Source organism: Gopherus flavomarginatus, chromosome 6, assembly GCF_025201925.1.
Source record: "Gopherus flavomarginatus isolate rGopFla2 chromosome 6, rGopFla2.mat.asm, whole genome shotgun sequence".
Classification (NCBI taxonomy): domain Eukaryota; kingdom Metazoa; phylum Chordata; order Testudines; family Testudinidae; genus Gopherus; species Gopherus flavomarginatus.
In genome coordinates this window covers 57,279,903-57,296,811 of record NC_066622.1, presented here as the reverse complement: position 1 = coordinate 57,296,811, position 16,909 = coordinate 57,279,903, and the positions used below count along the sequence as shown (strand labels likewise).

The following is a 16,909-nucleotide window of genomic DNA, read 5'->3' as shown; positions in this document are numbered from 1 at the left end:
CACAAGCCTCCAAATTGTGACTGGCCTAACTACTCTAGGTTCTCCAGCCTGACACCAAGGTGCTTTCTCCACTACTGTCAGCATCCTCTGTCATGCAGGGGTTGGAGTTATCCCAGGGACAGGCCAATAGGAGGAGTGCCCTTTCTGAACAACAAGGGGATCTGGGAAAAGGAAGCCAGCATATTTCTGTCTGGTTTTGAACCAGGGACCTTCTGCGTTTTAGACAAATGTGATAACCACTACACTACAGAAACTCCACCTACTGGGTTGCTGCTCATTCTGGCACAGACCGATGGACAAATCTAGAGAATGTGGTGGTAGCCCCTCGATAGGTCAGCTGGCAGGGCAGAGGACTGGAGCCAGCACTCAGGAAGTCATCCTTACCTCGCCCGTGTGACTCCAGCTTGAGGGAGAGCTTCTTTTTCTTCTCCTTGCTGACAAAGAGCAAGAGAAGAATGAAAGGTCAGGTGGGCCAACTCGGTGCAGAAGCCCATGCTGTCTTTTCCTGCTGCATAGCCTGAAATGAGGGACTCGTGGCAGTGAAAGGAACTGCTGCACTCTCAGAAAACATCCCGCCCGTGCATAAAGGAGGATAGAAGAGCCTGTTATTCTAGCACGCTCCCAACTGAACTGTTTCAGCAGCTGCTAGGTTTCTTTTTGGCCTGTTACTTTTCTGTCTGGGATGTTGTTGTCAGCTGTGGCACAGAAAAAGGACATCATTGCGAGCTGCCCATGAAGATAAGATTAACTTTTGCCTTCCTTGCTCGGCTTTACTTGCTTCCTCACCCTATTCCTGCCTTAGTTCCTGTGTTACATGAAGGCAACGGGGGCCAAGCAGTACGAAGAGGAAGTTAGACAGCTAGACCCTGGTGGCAAAAGTTCTACCACCGCTTGCCACCCCACTCTCTTCTCCCAGCTTCACATATTGACCGCCAGGGACTTGGTGCCCAGCAGCGCAACGGAAGGCAGTGGACAGAGCCACCCTCGCCTTGAAGCTCTGGCTCATTAAACCGTATCTTCAGTCGCTGATGGCCAATGAGAGACCAACAGCGCTTGCTATTTGAGCACTTGAAAATGCCATTTGTCAGTCACTGGATCTCTTTAATGCTGTTACATAACAAATGAAAATAGAATCTCAGTGTGACATTCTGTTCCTTTGGGGGATTGTGCTGTAACCTCCATATTCCTCATTTTCATATAATCGTGATCTTATATACAGAGCATGCCTTGTAAGGTATCAGGGGAAAGGATATGATCTGCTGAAAGTCATTTCTCTACCCATAGATGTTTACCATTCATGCATATGAAGTTATGAGAATTGTGCCGTATGGTTATCACTATGCTGTAAGGTGGGGGAGTCAGCCAAATATTAGCTCCCCAGTGACAACAGCAAGGAAAGTAACCAACACCCGGACAGGGTGTCAAACAACCCATCAACAGCCATTGTTCAGCAAGGGAGCTACAGTGCAATCACTTACCTGCAAGAGGACACCCCAGGGGAATTGCTCAGACTTGCTTGGAGAGACGCAGTGATGCTCACCTGACTCTGAAGGGGGAGCAAAGCCAAGAGGGAAGAAAGGACATGATAAAAGCAGAGACATTTGCCATGCTTTGTCTCTCCCGTCCACCTACATCTACAGACACCCCCACACCAAGCAACTGAAGCGCTGACGAAAGGGGAGAGCCTGGCTGAAAAGCCACCAGCCGGCTTGTGGTGAGAAGCATCTAAGTTTGTAAGGGCATTGAAAGGGTTAAGATCAGCTTAGAGTGCATTTTGCTTTTATTTCACAAAAACAACGTGGAGTCCGGTGACACCTTAAGAACTAACAGATTTATTTGGACACAAACATTCGTGGGTAAAAAGCCCTCTTCTTCAGATGCATGGAGTGAAAATTGCAGATAGAGGCATAAATATATATTGGAACATGATGTAAAGGGAGTTACCATACAAGGGGAGAACCAGTGTTGAAGGCTAATTCAGTCAGGGTGGATGTGGCTCTCTCCAAGTAATTGACAGGGAGGTGTCAATACCAAGAGAGGGAAAATTGCTTTTGTAGTGAGCCAGTCACCCCCAGTCCCTCTTCAAGCTCAAATTAATGGTGTTAAGTTTCCAGATCAGTTGTAACTCTGCAATTTCTCTTTCAAGTCAGTTTTTGAAGTTTTTTGAATGGCTTCTTTTAAATGGCTACTTTGAATGGCTACGTTTAATTGTGTTATTGAATATGAACATGTAAACGTGTTATGGAAGTCCCATGTGGTCTAGTGGTTAGGATTTTTGGCTTTCACCCAGACAGCCTGGGTTTAATTCCCCACACAGGAACAATGCAGAGCTTCTTCTTGGAGGGGAGACAGGAAACAAAAAGAATGGGAAGGGATCCTGCCAGCAGGAGAGCTGGATAGAGTTGGGAGCAGTACTGGATTTGACATGGTGCCATAGTGCTAGGCTCATGCTCTGAAGGGACGTGTAACAGTAACTTCCTCCCCTCTGCAGAAAGGGAGCCTCAGAGCAGCCTGGATTCAGTAGGGGAGCTGAGACCCCATAGGGCCCTGGGAGCTGTAGTTCCTTGCCCAGCTCCCTGCCTTGGAGCAGAGAAGGAACATTTCCCAGCCTTCACTTGGCTGCTATCAACAGGAAAGGGTGGGGGAAGCTGTGAGTCTCCATGCACTGCAGCTTGCCGTAGCTGGGGGGCTGGCTGCTAGAAGGGGTTGCCACCTGTGAATAGGGAAGAGGTGTGACCAAGGAGTAGAAGGCTTTGGCCCAGTTAGCACCCTCAGAAGACTTCCCCAGACAGGCTTAGGGATGCTGGTGTGACCTCGCCTGGCAGCCCCCAAAGATGGAACTGGGTGGACTAACTGGACAGGGCCTCTCTCTATCTGAAGCTGGGCAAGGGAGGTATGTGGATCCCACCAGAAGGTAAACTGGTAAGTAAGGAAGGGGAGGCTCTACTGGACCTGGACAGCTTCAGATACAGGACAGGAGGATTTCCACTTCTGAGCCATGAAAATAGAAATTGACTTTTCCTTTCCAGATGTATCTAATATTCAGAAAGGGAATCTAGCCCCTGCCTTCCAGATCTGAACACCTCAAAATCAGGAGTGCTCAAGCTCAATTTGGGCAGCTGTTACTTCATTTCTCCCAAATCAAATATGCGGATCCACTGTCATTTACTGTAGAAAAAGTAGGAGAAAATTGAGCAACAAACGTTGGGGTCTTCACAGTGCTAACGAGGGCTGGAATTGGTATTTTCAACAGCCATTACACTTTTTTTTAAGTTTTGTTTGTTTAAAAGGAAGACAGTGATATTGCACTGGCAAATTCACCATAGAAACAAAGAATGGAACAAAAGAATAATAAAGGCACCTCAACTTTCCTCATTTATGTAGGACAGTCTTATTGGATGGATCCAGACATCTTCCACTCACAGAAAGTGATAATTGTTCCACTTTACTGCAGTTCTGTAATCATGCAGGAACCTAGAGGAGGAAAGTGCCTAACTCCAGAGTCTGCAGCTGCCTAGGGCCAGTGCTGAGGATTTAGAGTCCCTAGTGCTGCCCTTGCAAGGTTCAAGCATGCTCAGCCTTGGCATTGCCTCCGCTCCTGCGGCTAGTAGCTGCAGCTGTCTAAGGCTGGCCTCTGGCAGTTGCCCCATGGCTGTAGCTAGAGAAACTACAAGTGGCTCTATGACTCCTGGGGCCATTAAGCTAGAGCACCTAAAGACACTGGAGTTAACCTCAGGGAACAGAGGTCACCAGAAGGAAAGGAATGTTGGGGGAGCAGGGAAGGCGGGAGCAGGTCAGGCTTGCAGAGGGAGCTTCCAGCTGGTTGGGAGCATGTCCAAAGTAGAAAGGAAACAAGTATGGGGAGAGGTGGTGGGACCAGGTAGCAGACTAGCATGTAGATGGGAGCAGGGGGAGAGACGCTGGTGTCTTCAGATTCCCAAGGGCTAAGTCCTCACTTTGGGGAAATGGTGTTTGCAGGTGGCTTGCTCACATGGCAGGATGGGGGCTGAGGAAGGGATCTGTCAGAACTGATCAGGTGTCTGCTGGCTTTAGGACTTTGAGCTGAGACTAGGACCACATGCAGTGACTGGTGACATGGGGGGGTACTGGAGACATGGCTAGAGAAGGTCTGAATGAGGAAAGAGATAAATCTGTGGGGAGTTTCCTTGGTCACTATGAAAGTTCTGCTCACTGTGGACACTGGTAAACCCACATGGGTGTACAGCTCAATAAGAAAACCCGCGGGCTGAGGGAGCTGTGTATGGCAATGCATATAGTCATGGAGAGGTGTGTGATCAAAATGAAAAATGTCTCTGAGGTTCAGTACCGGGTATACGAAGGCACCAATGGCACTGCCCCACCAGGCCCACACTCGGAGCCCACAGTGACTACACTGGGGCCCACAAATATGTTTGGTGCCAGGGCCAACAAAAGGTTAATCCAGCCCTGACTGCCTGAGCAGTATTTCAGCCTCACATTTTTGGGTGGAACTCCCACAGTGAGAGCTGCAGAGCACTCCCCAGCAACACACACGCACACACTCGTCCTGGTGTTGGGAGGGGAACAGGAGAAAGGACAAAAGAAGAGATGAAGAGAAAGGAGGGAGGGACAGGTGGATGGAGGAAAAGGTGAAACACAAAGGACAAACTCTAATGTCCCCATGATTCTAAGGGACAAAATCCCAGGTGCGGAATAAAATTCTGCCTCCTTAAGCTCAGGTTTTCCATGCCTAGAATTCAACTATCACCAGATGGATCAGACTGAACAGGTTTCACACCTCCAGGAGGCTCTTACTTTCTAAACAGGGACGGCTGTTTCCTAGTAAAATCACTACAAGGGAAGGAGAAAACTGGAAAGAGGATTCTCCTGGCGCTAACGTCCGTGAACCCGAATACTCTCTCAGTCCTCAGACAGAGACCTGGAGAAGGAGACTTGCTGAAGCAAAGCCACAGGGGTCTCTGAGGTTTCCCTAGCCCCTGGCCCCTGACTGATGTCAGGATCTCTCTGTGAGGTCACCACCTGCTCACCAATAGTCTTTGACCAATAGTGCGAGGTCCTGCAAAAGGCTTTTGTGATGTCACTGCCACACCCTGCCCTTGCTGTGCCAATGTCCTGCCCCTGGCCAGGCACTTTGGAGCTTTGAGCTACTCCCTGTGGATCACCTCACTCAAGGAGCTTTTCTATAGAGCATCCTCAGATGTCTAAGCACACGAGTGCCATGGCAATGAACTGACACACATGGCATCAAGATGAGATAATTAGTAGACTAACCTATAGGAGAAGGACACCCCAGCATTAGTAGGGGAGAAATCCCTACTGAACATGCATTACACCTAGCAGCCCCTGCGTGGGGTCAGGCGGGGGCTGCGGAGGGGGGAGACCTGGGAAAGGGATGGATGGAAAATGTCTGTGCAGCCGGGACATGGCCGGGGGGCGAGGGGAGAAGAGCAGGTGACCCCTGAGGAGCGGGGAGAAAAACGGAGGGCTGAGATCCCCTCGGAATTACCACTGCCCCCTCCGTGGAGACCCCCCTCCTCTCCTGTCCTGCCCCCTTTCTCCCTAGAGAGCAACAAGCAACATCCATGCTGACACCCCCTTCCCTCAAACCCCTGAGAAGTTCCCTGTTCCCCTCCCCCCATTGTGCCCCATTTTCTCTCCCCTTTGCCAATGGCCAGTTCAGATCTCAGGTTTGGGGTGTTTCCCCCCATTTTCACCTGCAGTGATTTGTCCTTGTGTAGGTGGGAAATGGTTCCCCCGAGTGATTTCTGAACTGGGCAGAGGCTGGGGGGGGCCTGAGACAGGGACACCTGTGGGCTGGGGGGCCCACTCTCTGCTGGCAACAGTGCGTGGGAAGGGCCAGGAAGGGGAGGGGGGAGCAAGTGTCCCCCATAGAGAGGATCCAGCCCCAGGCTGCTACCAGTAGCACATTCCTATCCTGGCCGGGGGGGGGGGGCTTTCTCCAGCTGGACGTGCCCCCAAGGCAGCCCCAGGCTCTGACCACACCAGCCCCGCCTGGAGCCCCCAGTGAGTGAGAGACCCCGGAGGGGGAGGGGGAGGGGGAGGGGGAGGGAGCACTGGGCCCTGACAGGAAAGTGACTCTCTCCCCTCAGATCTTGGTGTTTTTCTCTCATGTTATCAAATATGCAGTTTGTGACACAATTTCTTTGCAAATCTAAAAGATTCAAATAAAATAATCTAAACATGTGCCCCACTTCTCTCTAGTTGTCTATTTCTAATTGAATATGCCCTGAGATTTTCCTGTCTCTAATTATAAAATAATAAGAAAATCTCAGATTTACACCTTTTCTCAGATTATTGAACACAAAATGTTTGCAAATGTTGCCCATTTCCTCATTATTCATTTATCAAGTATTCATGTGAAACACTCAGATTTTACCTCCTATCAACAACTGATATAAAATCCCTCTGATTTTCCACTTTCCTCTCTATAATTTGCAAAATGGATCCAAAATCTCTGATTTCCACCCTTTGTCTTTCATTTCTGAACACTGATCTGAAAGCTCAGGTTTTCCCTCTCTGTCATTATCAAATTTCAATTAACAATCCTCTCAAGTTTTGTGCTGTTCCTTATGTTTCTAAATCCCAAAAACTTCTTCCTTCGGGGGAACCTGTTGCCCTGAGTCGCTCTCCATTCTGGATGTTGCAGGGGATTAAATTTCCCAATGATTGTCTTTCCCCTCTCCTTTGAGGATCATTTGTTCCCTCTTTTAGCTCTGTTAGATATTTGCCAAAGAAAGAGACCAGCCTGATATTTAATACACATCAAAGCCAGAGGCCTCCCCCTGTTTGGGGATCAGTGGTTCGCAGCTGGTAGTGGGAGAGTTGGCTGGCCCCTTTTCTTTTCTCCAGCTGGCACAGGATGAGGGGGTCACTCTGAGTGCAGCATGTCTTGAGAAGTATCCCAAACCACAAGACAAATGGTCTCTGTGAAGGGTTGCTTCCCACAGTGCTAAAATGTAGCCACCTCTGGCAGAATCCATGGTGGCTACTATTTGCTAGTGACAGGCCACGGAAATTTCTTACCTATTTTGCCCCTCCATGCCACGCCTGCACAACATACGGCCCATGGGCAACGTGCGGCCCGCGAAGTCTCACTGTGCATCCCACAGCCGGGAATCAAAGGGCTCTGGGCTGCCCGTAGCTGCGGGGAATCCAAACCCCTTTAAAGTTCAGCCACGGCCGGGATTCAAAAGGTTCTGAGCTGCCCGCAGCAGCAGGGAGCCCAGAGCTCTTTAAATCTCAGCCGCGGCCAGGATTTATAGGGCTCTGGGCAGGCGGGCGGGGAGCTCAGAGCTCTTTAAATCCCAGCCACCAGGGCCGGCTTTAGGCCAATTTAACCAATTCCCTTGAATCGGCCTCGCTCCTAAGAGGACCCCGCACCCAAGCCCCAGTACCAGCAAAAGCCAGTGCGCTGTACCAGAGTGGCCCAGTTTCCCCAGGGGGCAATTTTAAAGGCCTGGGGCTCCCAGCAGGGGCTGGAACCCCAGGCCCTTTAAATTGCCACCAGAGCCCTGCTGCTGGAGCCCTGGGGTATGGCTGCGGGGCTCTGGGGGCTATTTAAAAAGTCCAGGACTCCCATTGCTTCTACCTCCCCGGCCCTTTAAATAGCCACTGGAGCCCCGCCGCTTCCCCAGGGTTCCCGTGGCTATTTACAGAGCTGGGGCAGTGGAAGCAGGGGCGCCCCGGGCCCTTGAAATAGCCCCCAAGGCCCAGGCTGCTGCTGCTACCCTAGTGGGAGAGGGGGGAGGAGGAGGAGGAGGAGGAGGAGGCACTCACCATAGAGGATGGGCTGTACCCCCTGTACCTGCACCCCCTGCCCTGCCTGCAGCCAGCCCATCCCCAGCCAGCCCCTGCTGCACCCCCTGCCCGCACCAGCCCCTCACCTCCTGCCCTGCTTGCACCAGTTCCTGCCTGCAGCCTGCCCATCTCCAGGCAGCCCCACACCCCCTGCCTTGCCTTCAGCCCTGCACCAACCCCTGTCTCCAGCCAGCCCTGCACCCCCTTCCCTGTCTCCAGCCAGCCCCTGCCACACTGCCTGCCCTGCCCGCACCAGCCCTGCACCCCCTGCCCTGTCTCCAGCCAACCCCTGCCATACTGCCTGCCCTGCCCGCACCAGCCCTGCACCCCCTGCCCTGTCTCCAGCCAACCCCGTACCCCCTGCCTTGCCTTCAGCCCTGCACCAACCCATCTCCAGCCAACCCCTGCCGCACCCCGCTGCCTGAAGCCAGCCAGTCCCGCACTCCTTTGTCTCCAGCCCTGCCAACCCATTCCGCACCCTCCCTGTGGCCCTGCCTGAAGCCAGCCAGCCCACCCCACACCTCCTGTCTCCAGCCTGCCCCACACCCCTTTCCCCGCCTGCGGCCAGACCCTACCTCTCGCATCCTCCCCCTCCCCCACCTCCAGCCAGCCCCATGTTCACTGGTGCCCTGCAGTTCCGAGGGAAGTAACCCTGCACACCTGCTTCAATGAGATGGGCAGGGAGCAGCTGGGACCCACACATGTGCACCCTAGCACACCCTAAGGGAGTGGCAAAGCTCATTTCTAGTTCAGACCCATCTTTTTAAAATAGAACTTTTAGGTAGGGTTAACATACATCTGTACTTTCCCGGACATGTCAGGCTTTTTGGTTCTTAAATCGCCATCTGGGAGGAAAATACGGACGTATGGTAACCCTACTGGTACAAAAAATACATACTGTGGCAGAACTTTTTATAGGGAACCGGTTGTTAAGAACTGAAAGGCTTTTTTTTCCCCAATCATCCCTGCGGGGCCCAGGGATCATTTCACTGCAGGTGAAAATGGGGGGAAACACCCCAAACCTGAGATCTGAACTGGCCATTGGCAAAGGGGAGAGAAAATGGGTCACAATGGGGGAAGGGGAACAGGGAACTTCTCAGGGGTTTGAGGGAAGGGGGTGTCAGCCTGGATGTTGCTTGTTGATCTCTAGGGAAAAAGGGGGGAGGACAGGAGAGGAGGGGGGTCTCCACGGAGGGGGCAGTGGTAATTCCGAGGGGATCTCAGCCCTCCCTTTTTCTCCCTGCTCCTCAGGGGTCACCTGCTCTTGTCCCCTCGCCCCCCGGCTATGTCCCGGCTGCACTGACATTTTCCATCCATCCCTTTCCCAGGTCTTCCCCCTCCGCAGCCCCCGCCCGACCCCACGCAGGTGCTGCTAGGTGTAATGCATGTTCAGTAGGGATTTCTCCCCTACTAATGCTGGGGTGTCCTTCTCCTATAGGTTAGCCTACTAATGATCTCATCTTGGTGCCATGTGTGTCAGTTCATTGCCATGGCACTCGTGTGCTTAGACATCTGAGGATGCTCTATAGAAAAGCTCCTTGAGTGAGGTGATCCACAGGGAGTAGCTCAAAGCTCCAAAGTGCCTGGCCAGGGGCAGGACATTGGCACAGCAAGGGCGGGGTGTGGCAGTGACATCACAAAGGCCTTTTGAAGGACCTCACACTATTGGTCAAAGACTATTGGTGAGCAGGTGGTGACCTCACAGAGAGATCCTGACATCAGTCAGGGGCCAGGGGCTAGGGAAACCTCAGAGACCCCTGTGGCTTTGCTTCAGCAAGTCTCCTTCTCCAGGTCTCTGTCTGAGGACTGAGAGAGTATTCGGGTTCACGGACGTGAGCGCCAGGAGAAACCTCTTTCCAGTTTTCTCCTTCCCTTGTAGTGATTTTACTAGAAAACAGCCGTCCCTGTTTAGAAGGTAAGAGCCTCCTGGAGGTGTGAAACCTGTTCAGTCTTATCCATCTGGTGAGAGTTGAATTCTGGGCATGGAAAACATGAGCTTAAGGAGGCAGAATTTTATTCCGCACCTGGGATTTTGTCCCTTAGAATCATGGGGACATTAGGGTTTGTCCTTTGTGTTTCACCGTTTCCTCCATCCACCTGTCCCTCCCTCCTTTCTCTTCATCTCTTCTTTTGTCCTTTCTCCTGTTCCCCTCCCAACACCAGGACGAGTGTGTGCGTGTGTGTTGCGGGGGAGTACTCTGCAGCTCTCACTGTGGGAGTTCCACCCAAAAATGTGAGGCTGAAATACTGCTCAGGCAGTCAGGGCTGGATTAACCTTTTGTTGGCCCTGGCACCAAACATATTTGTGGGCCCCAGTGTAGTCACTGTGGGCTCCGAGTGTGGGCCTGGTGGGGCAGTGCCATTGGTGCCTTCGTATAGCCGGTACTGAACCTCAGAGACATTTTTCATTTTGATCACACACCTCTCCATGACTATATGCATCGCCATACACAGCTCCCTCAGCCCGCGGGTTTTCTTATTGAGCTGTACACCCATGTGGGTTTACCAGTGTCCACAGTGAGCAGAACTTTCATAGTGACCAAGGAAACTCCCCACAGATTTATCTCTTTCCTCATTCAGACCTTCTCTAGCCGTGTCTCCAGTACACCTTCATGTCACCAGTCACTGCATGTGGTCCTAGTCTCAGCTCAAAGTCCTAAAGCCAGCAGACACCTGATCAGTTCTGACAGATCCCTCCCTCAGCCCCCATCCTGCCATGTGAGCAAGCCACCTGCAAACACCATTTCCCCAAAGTGAGGACTTAGCCCTTGGGAATCTGAAGACACCAGCGTCTCTCCCTCTGCTCCCATCTACATGCTAGTCTGCTACATGGTCACCACCACCTCTCCCCATACTTGTTTCCTTTCTACTTTGGACATGCTCCCAACCAGATGGAAGCTCCCTCTGCAAGCCTGACCTGCTCCCGCCTTCCCTGCTCCCCCGACATTCCTTTCCTACTGGTGACCTCTGTTCCTTGAGGTTAACTCCAGTGTCTTTAGGTGCTCTAGCTTAATGGCCCCAGGAGTCATAGAGCCACTTGTAGTTTCTCTAGCTACAGCCATGGGGCAACTGCCAGAGGCCAGCCTTAGACAGCTGCAGCTACTAGCCGCAGGAGCGGAGGCAATGCCAAGGCTGAGCATGCTTGAACCTTGCAAGGGCAGCACTAGGGACTCTAAATCCTCAGCACTGGCCCTAGGCAGCTGCAGACTCTGGAGTTAGGCACTTTCCTCCTCTAGGTTCCTGCATGGTTACAGAACTGCAAGAAAGTGGAACAATTATCAGCTTCTGTGATTGAAAGATGTCTGGATCCATCCAATAAGACTGTCCTACATAAATGAGGAAAGTTGAGGTGCATTTATTATTCTTTTGTTCCATTCTTTGTTTCTATGGGGAATTTGCCAGTGCAATATCACTGTCTTCCTTTTAAACAAACAAAACTAAAAAAAAAAGTGTAATGGCTGTTGAAAATAGCAATTCCAGCCCTCCTTAGCACTGTGAAGACCCCAACGTTTGTTGCTCAATTTTCTCCTACTTTTTCTACAGTAAATGACAGTGGAGCAGCATATTTGATTTGGGAGAAATGAAGTAACAGCTGCCCAAATTGAGCTTGAGCACTCCTGATTTTGAGGTGTTCAGATCTGGAAGGCAGGGGCTAGATTCCCTTTATGAATATTAGATACATCTGGAAAGGAAAAGTCAATTTCCATTTTCATGGCTCAGAAGTGGAAATCCTCCTGTCCTCTATCTGAAGCTGTCCAGGTCCAGTAGAGCCTCCCCTTCCTTACTTACCATTTTACCTTCTGGTGGGATCCACATACCTCCTTTGCCCAGCTTCAGATAGAGAGAGGCCCTGTCCAGGTAGTCCACCCAGTTCCATCTTTGGGGGCTGCCAGGCGAGGTCACACCAGCAACCCTAAGCCTGTCTGGGGAAGTCTTCTGAGGGTGCTACCTGGGCCAAAGCCTTCTACTCCTTGGTCACACCTCTTCCCTATTCACAGGTGGCACCCCGCCCCCCGGCCACAGCAAGCTGCAGTGCATGGAGTCTCACAGCTTCCCCCCTCCCTTTCCTGTTGATAGCAGCCAAGAGAATGCTCCTTTTCTGCTCCAAGGCAGGGAGCTGGGCAAGGAACTACAGCTCCCAGGGCCCTATGGGGTCTCAGCTCCCCTACTGAATCCAGGCTGCTCTGAGGCTCCCTTTCTGCAGAGGGGAGGAAGTTACTGTTACAGGTCTCTTCAGAGCTTGGGCCTAGCACTATGGCACCATGTCAAATCCAGTACTGCTCCCAACTCTATCCAGCTCTCCTGCTGGCAGGATCCCTTCCCATTCCTTTTTGTTTCCTGTCTCCCCTCCAAGAAGAAGCTCTGCATTGTTCCTGTGTGGAGAATTGAACCCAGGCTGTCTGGGTGAAAGCCAAGAATCCTAACCACTAGACCACATGGGACTTCCATAACACGTGTACATGTTCATATTCAATAACACAATTAAACGTAGCCATTCAAAGTAGCCATTTAAAAGAAGCCATTCAAAAAACTTCAAAAACAGACTTCAAAGAGAAATTGCAGAGTTACAACTGATCTGCAAACTTAACACCATTCATTTGAGCTTGAAAAGGGACTGGGGGTGCCTGGCTCACTACAAAAGCAATTTTCCCTCTCTTGATATTGACACCTCCCTGTCAATTACTTGGAGAGAGCCACATCCACCCTGACTGAATTAGCCTTCAACACTGGTTCTCCCCTTGTATGGTAACTCCCTTTACATCATGTTCCAATATATATTTATGCCTCTATCTGCAATTTTCACTCCATGCATCTGAAGAAGAGGGCTTTTTACCCACGAATGCTTGTGTCCAAATAAATCTGTTAGTTCTTAAGGTGTCACCGGACTCCTCGTTGTTTTTGTGAAATAAAAGCAAAATGCACTCTAAGCTGATCTTAACCCTTTCAATGCCCATACAAACTTAGATGCTTCTCACCACAGGCCGGCGGGTGTCTTTTCAGCCAGGCTCTCCCCTTTCGTCAGCGCTTCAGTTGCTTGGTGTGGGGGTGTCTGTAGATGTAGGTGGACGAGAGAGACAAAGCATGGCAAATGTCTCTGCTTTTATCATGTCCTTTCTTCCCTCTTGGCTTTGCTCCCCCTTCAGAGTCAGGTGAGCATCACTGCGTCTCTCCAAGCAAGTCTGAGCAATTGCCCTGGGGTGTCCTCTGGCAGGTAAGTGATTGCACTGTAGCTCCCTTGCTGAACAATGGCTGTTGATGGGTTGTTTGACACCCTGTCCGGGTGTTGGTTACTTTCCTTGCTGTTGTCACTGGGGAGCTAATATTTGGCTGACTCCCCCACCTTACAGCATAGTGATAACCATACGGCACAATTCTCATAACTTCATATGCATGAATGGTAAACATCTATGGGTAGAGAAATGACTTTCAGCAGATCATATCCTTTCCCCTGATACCTTACAAGGCATGCTCTGTATATAAGATCATGATTATATGAAAATGAGGAGTGTGGGGGTTACAGAAGACTCCGCCAAAGGTACAGAATGTCACACTGAGATTCAATTTTCATTTGATATGTAACAGCATTAAAGAGATCCAGTGACTGACCAATGGCATTTTCAAGTGCTAAAATAGCAAGCGCTGTTGGTCTCTCATTGGCCATCAGCGACTGAAGATACGGTTTAATGAGCCAGAGCTTCAAGGCGAGGGTGGCTCTGTCCACTGCCTTCCGTTGCGCTGCTGGGCACCAAGTCCCTGGCGGTCAATATGTGAAGCTGGGAGAAGAGAGTGGGGTGGCAAGCGGTGGTAGAACTTTTGCCACCAGAGTCTAGCTGTCTAACTTCCTCTTCGTACTGCTTGGCCCCCGTTGCCTTTAGGTAACACAGGAACTAAGGCAGGAATAGGGTGAGGAAGCAAGTAAAGCCGAGCAAGGAAGGCAAAAGTTAATCTTATCTTCATGGGCAGCTCGCAATGACGTCCTTTTTCTGTGCCACAGCTGACAACAACATCCCAGACAGAAAAGTAACAGGCCAAAAAGAAAGCTAGCAGCTGCTGAAACAGTTCAGTTGGGAGCGTGCTAGACTAACAGGCTCTTCTATCCTCCTTTATGCACGGGCGGGATGTTTTCTGAGAGTGCAGCAGTTCCTTTAACTGCCACGAGTCCCTCATTTCAGGCTATGCAGCAGGAAAAGACAGCATGGGCTTCTGCACCGAGTTGGCCCACCTGACCTTTCATTCTTCTCTTGCTCTTTGTCAGCAAGGAGAAGAAAAAGAAGCTCTCCCTCAAGCTGGAGTCACACGGGCGAGGTAAGGACTACTTCCTGAGTGCTGGCTCCAGTCCTCTGCCCTGCCAGCTGACCTATCGAGGGGCTACCACCACATTCTCTAGATTTGTCCATCGGTCTGTGCCAGAGTGAGCAACAACCCAATAGGTGGAGTTTCTGTAGTGTAGTGATTATCACATTTGCCTAACACGCAAAAGGTCCCTTGCTCAAAACCAGGCAGAAACATGCTAGCTTCCTTTTCCCAGATCCCCTTGTTGTTCAGAAAGGGCACTCCTCCTATTGGCCTGTCCCTGGGATAACTCCAACCCCTGCATGACAGAGGATGCTGACAGCAGTGGAGAAAGCACCTTGGTGTCAGGCTGGAGAACCTAGAGTAGTTAGGCCAGTCACCATTTGGAGGCTTGTGGCTTGGCCACCTCTGCTGTTGGAGGTTGGCCAATAGAGGTTCTCACTTCCTGCTGGGCTCCTTTGCGTGACTGGCCAAAGGAGGAAGTGAGGCAGGAATGGGGCAATAGAGGAAAGTTGAGCTGAGGAAGGCAGGGAAGAAGCTGTGCAGCTAAGTGGGGTTAGTAGAGCACCACCCTTCATTCTACAAAGCCTGGGGAGGTGTGGTTGGCTGCTGGGAAGTAGAATCCTGTGCCTGCCTCTTGGCTTCCCAGGAGTGGCTACTTGCAGCCCAGGAGAAGAAGGGAGGTTCTGGGTGAAAGGAAAAGAAGCAAAGCTGAGTCCAAGTGGAGAATGGCAGCTCCTTTATGGCCAACCTGGGGGCATGACTGATGGTTTTAGAGGTGGAAGCTGGGCTGGCTGTGAACAACTGGGATCCAGGAAACCCCCACCTGCCCTTCTGAGGGCTGAACCCATGGAGGTGCGGTTGGCTGCTGAGAGACAGACCCCTGTGGCTGCCTGTTGGCATCCCAGCGATGGCTACTTGCAGCCCAGGAGAAGCGGGGTTCTGGGGAAAAGGAAAAGCAGCAATGGTGAGGCTGAGTGGGCTCCTTTCTGGCCGAGATGGTGGACTGTGGTGACTTTGGGAGTTGCCTGTAAGCCATAAGTGGACGTAATGCAGTGAAAACTGCTGCTCCATTCTGGAGGACCTGGGGGCGCCATGGATGACTTGGGAGTGAGGGCAGGGCGCTGGCTGTGAGCAAATGGGATCCAGGAAGCCCCAGCCTGCCCCTCCAGGGGCGGAGTCTTCTTCTCTCCTGCCATGAGGAGCCCGACCTTAAGCCTGCCCAGCATGTGCAGCAGCTCGAGCATTAAGCCTTCCTGTGTGCATAACTGAACTACGCCCTAGTGTAATAAGTTGTAAAGTTTAGATTGTGAATTTATCTTTAATTTCCATGGTAATTTACTTTGATCTTTTATTCCTACCACTTATAATCCTTAAAACTCCATCTTTCTGTAGTTAATAAATCTGTTTTATGCTCTACTTAAACTGGTGTATTTTGCTTGAAGTTCTTGGAAATCTCAGCTCCATTACAAGGCTGGTTCATGTACTATTCACAGTGAGGGAGGGGTGGACCCTGTGTAATAAACTCACACTGATCAGGCTTCTGATTAAGGCAAGATGGTATGATCCAGGGGTGCAAGGCTGCAGAGCTGTAGGGGGGGCGACTTTCTATCATTAGTGTTATGAGTGGCTGCAGAAGCATTCATGTAATTCAGTTGGCTGTGTCCCTACCTACGGATGTCTGTGTAAGTGCAATATCTGCCAGAGATTCACAGCTTGTCTCAGCATCACATGTGTGAGAGGCAGCCCAGGTGGTGGGACAAAGGGCTCAGGGGTCCCACTGTTTAGTTGCATCCCATAGATCCCATCACACACTTTCAACAACCACAGCGGGTGCTCACTGAGACAGAGAGAGAGATGCAAAAATAGTGATCTCCAGTGCCAGCAGACATCAAACTATCAGAAATTCTGTGAACAGAGAAGACCCTGCTAGTGGAAAATACCTTTGAAAAAGGCCCTTCTGTCCCCAGCTGTGGTCTTACAGTGCTCAGTGCTCTGCGTTGTGGCCTCAAGAGTCATGGATGCAAGTTGAGTTACGATGACCTTTTCCTTGTCTCCACATTTCTTAGGTGCCTCTTCCAACACTTGTCAGAAAAAAATGACCGGTTTCTTTTGGAAGCATTTGCACTGCAAGGCAGAGGCAGTCTTCTCTGCTTCTTCAAAAGATTGACCAAAAAGTGGGAGGAGTGGACAGATTTGGCCACGCACCACTGGGTGCTGCATCTCTAACCTCTACTTTACCTGGCAAGTGCCTCTGGGACTTTTCTCCCAGCTGCTCCATTTTTCATCAGTGACAATCAAAAGGAAGATGACATGACATCTGTGTGTGGACATCCCCAGCGAATCACAAGGACATGTGGTGCAGGCTTTTGTGTTGCAGCAATTGCAGTCAAAGCAACCACCATGCCAATGCCAGTCACAGCAGCCTTTTCATCAACTCCAGGCTTGTGATTTGATTCTTTCCAATGTTTCTCTCCAAAGAAGCCTTTTCCTTAGCAAGCAATGACTTGGATACCAAGGGAGGTCTCTTCTGTTTCCTAGAAAGACACAGGAAAATGTGAGCAGAGGAGACAAAACCCATAGAACAAGGTACTACTGGGAGTTGAACCCAGGATCTCCTGTTTAATAGACAGGTGCTTTAGCCACCCAAGCCATGGTGCCTGCCTTGAGAAAATACTTGCAACTGTTCCCTTTGATGGTCCAGGACAACACCTGCAAATTCCAAACTACAGACATTCCCCATTTCCCTCAAGACTTGCACGGAAGAACTGGCAGGCCAAGCCAGGATCTTGGAACC

The 16,909-nt window shown here is 50.9% G+C and overlaps 1 protein-coding gene and 1 non-coding gene across 2 annotated transcripts in view; both read right to left on the bottom strand.

The window, feature by feature from the left end:
• LOC127054291 (zinc finger protein 560-like) overlaps positions 1–16,909 on the bottom strand; it is a 228,436-nt gene that overhangs the window by 92,100 nt on the left and 119,427 nt on the right. The window lies entirely within an intron of this gene.
• TRNAF-AAA (transfer RNA phenylalanine (anticodon AAA)) lies at positions 182–254 on the bottom strand. The gene has a single exon. It is a non-coding gene; the product is annotated as a tRNA-Phe (tRNA).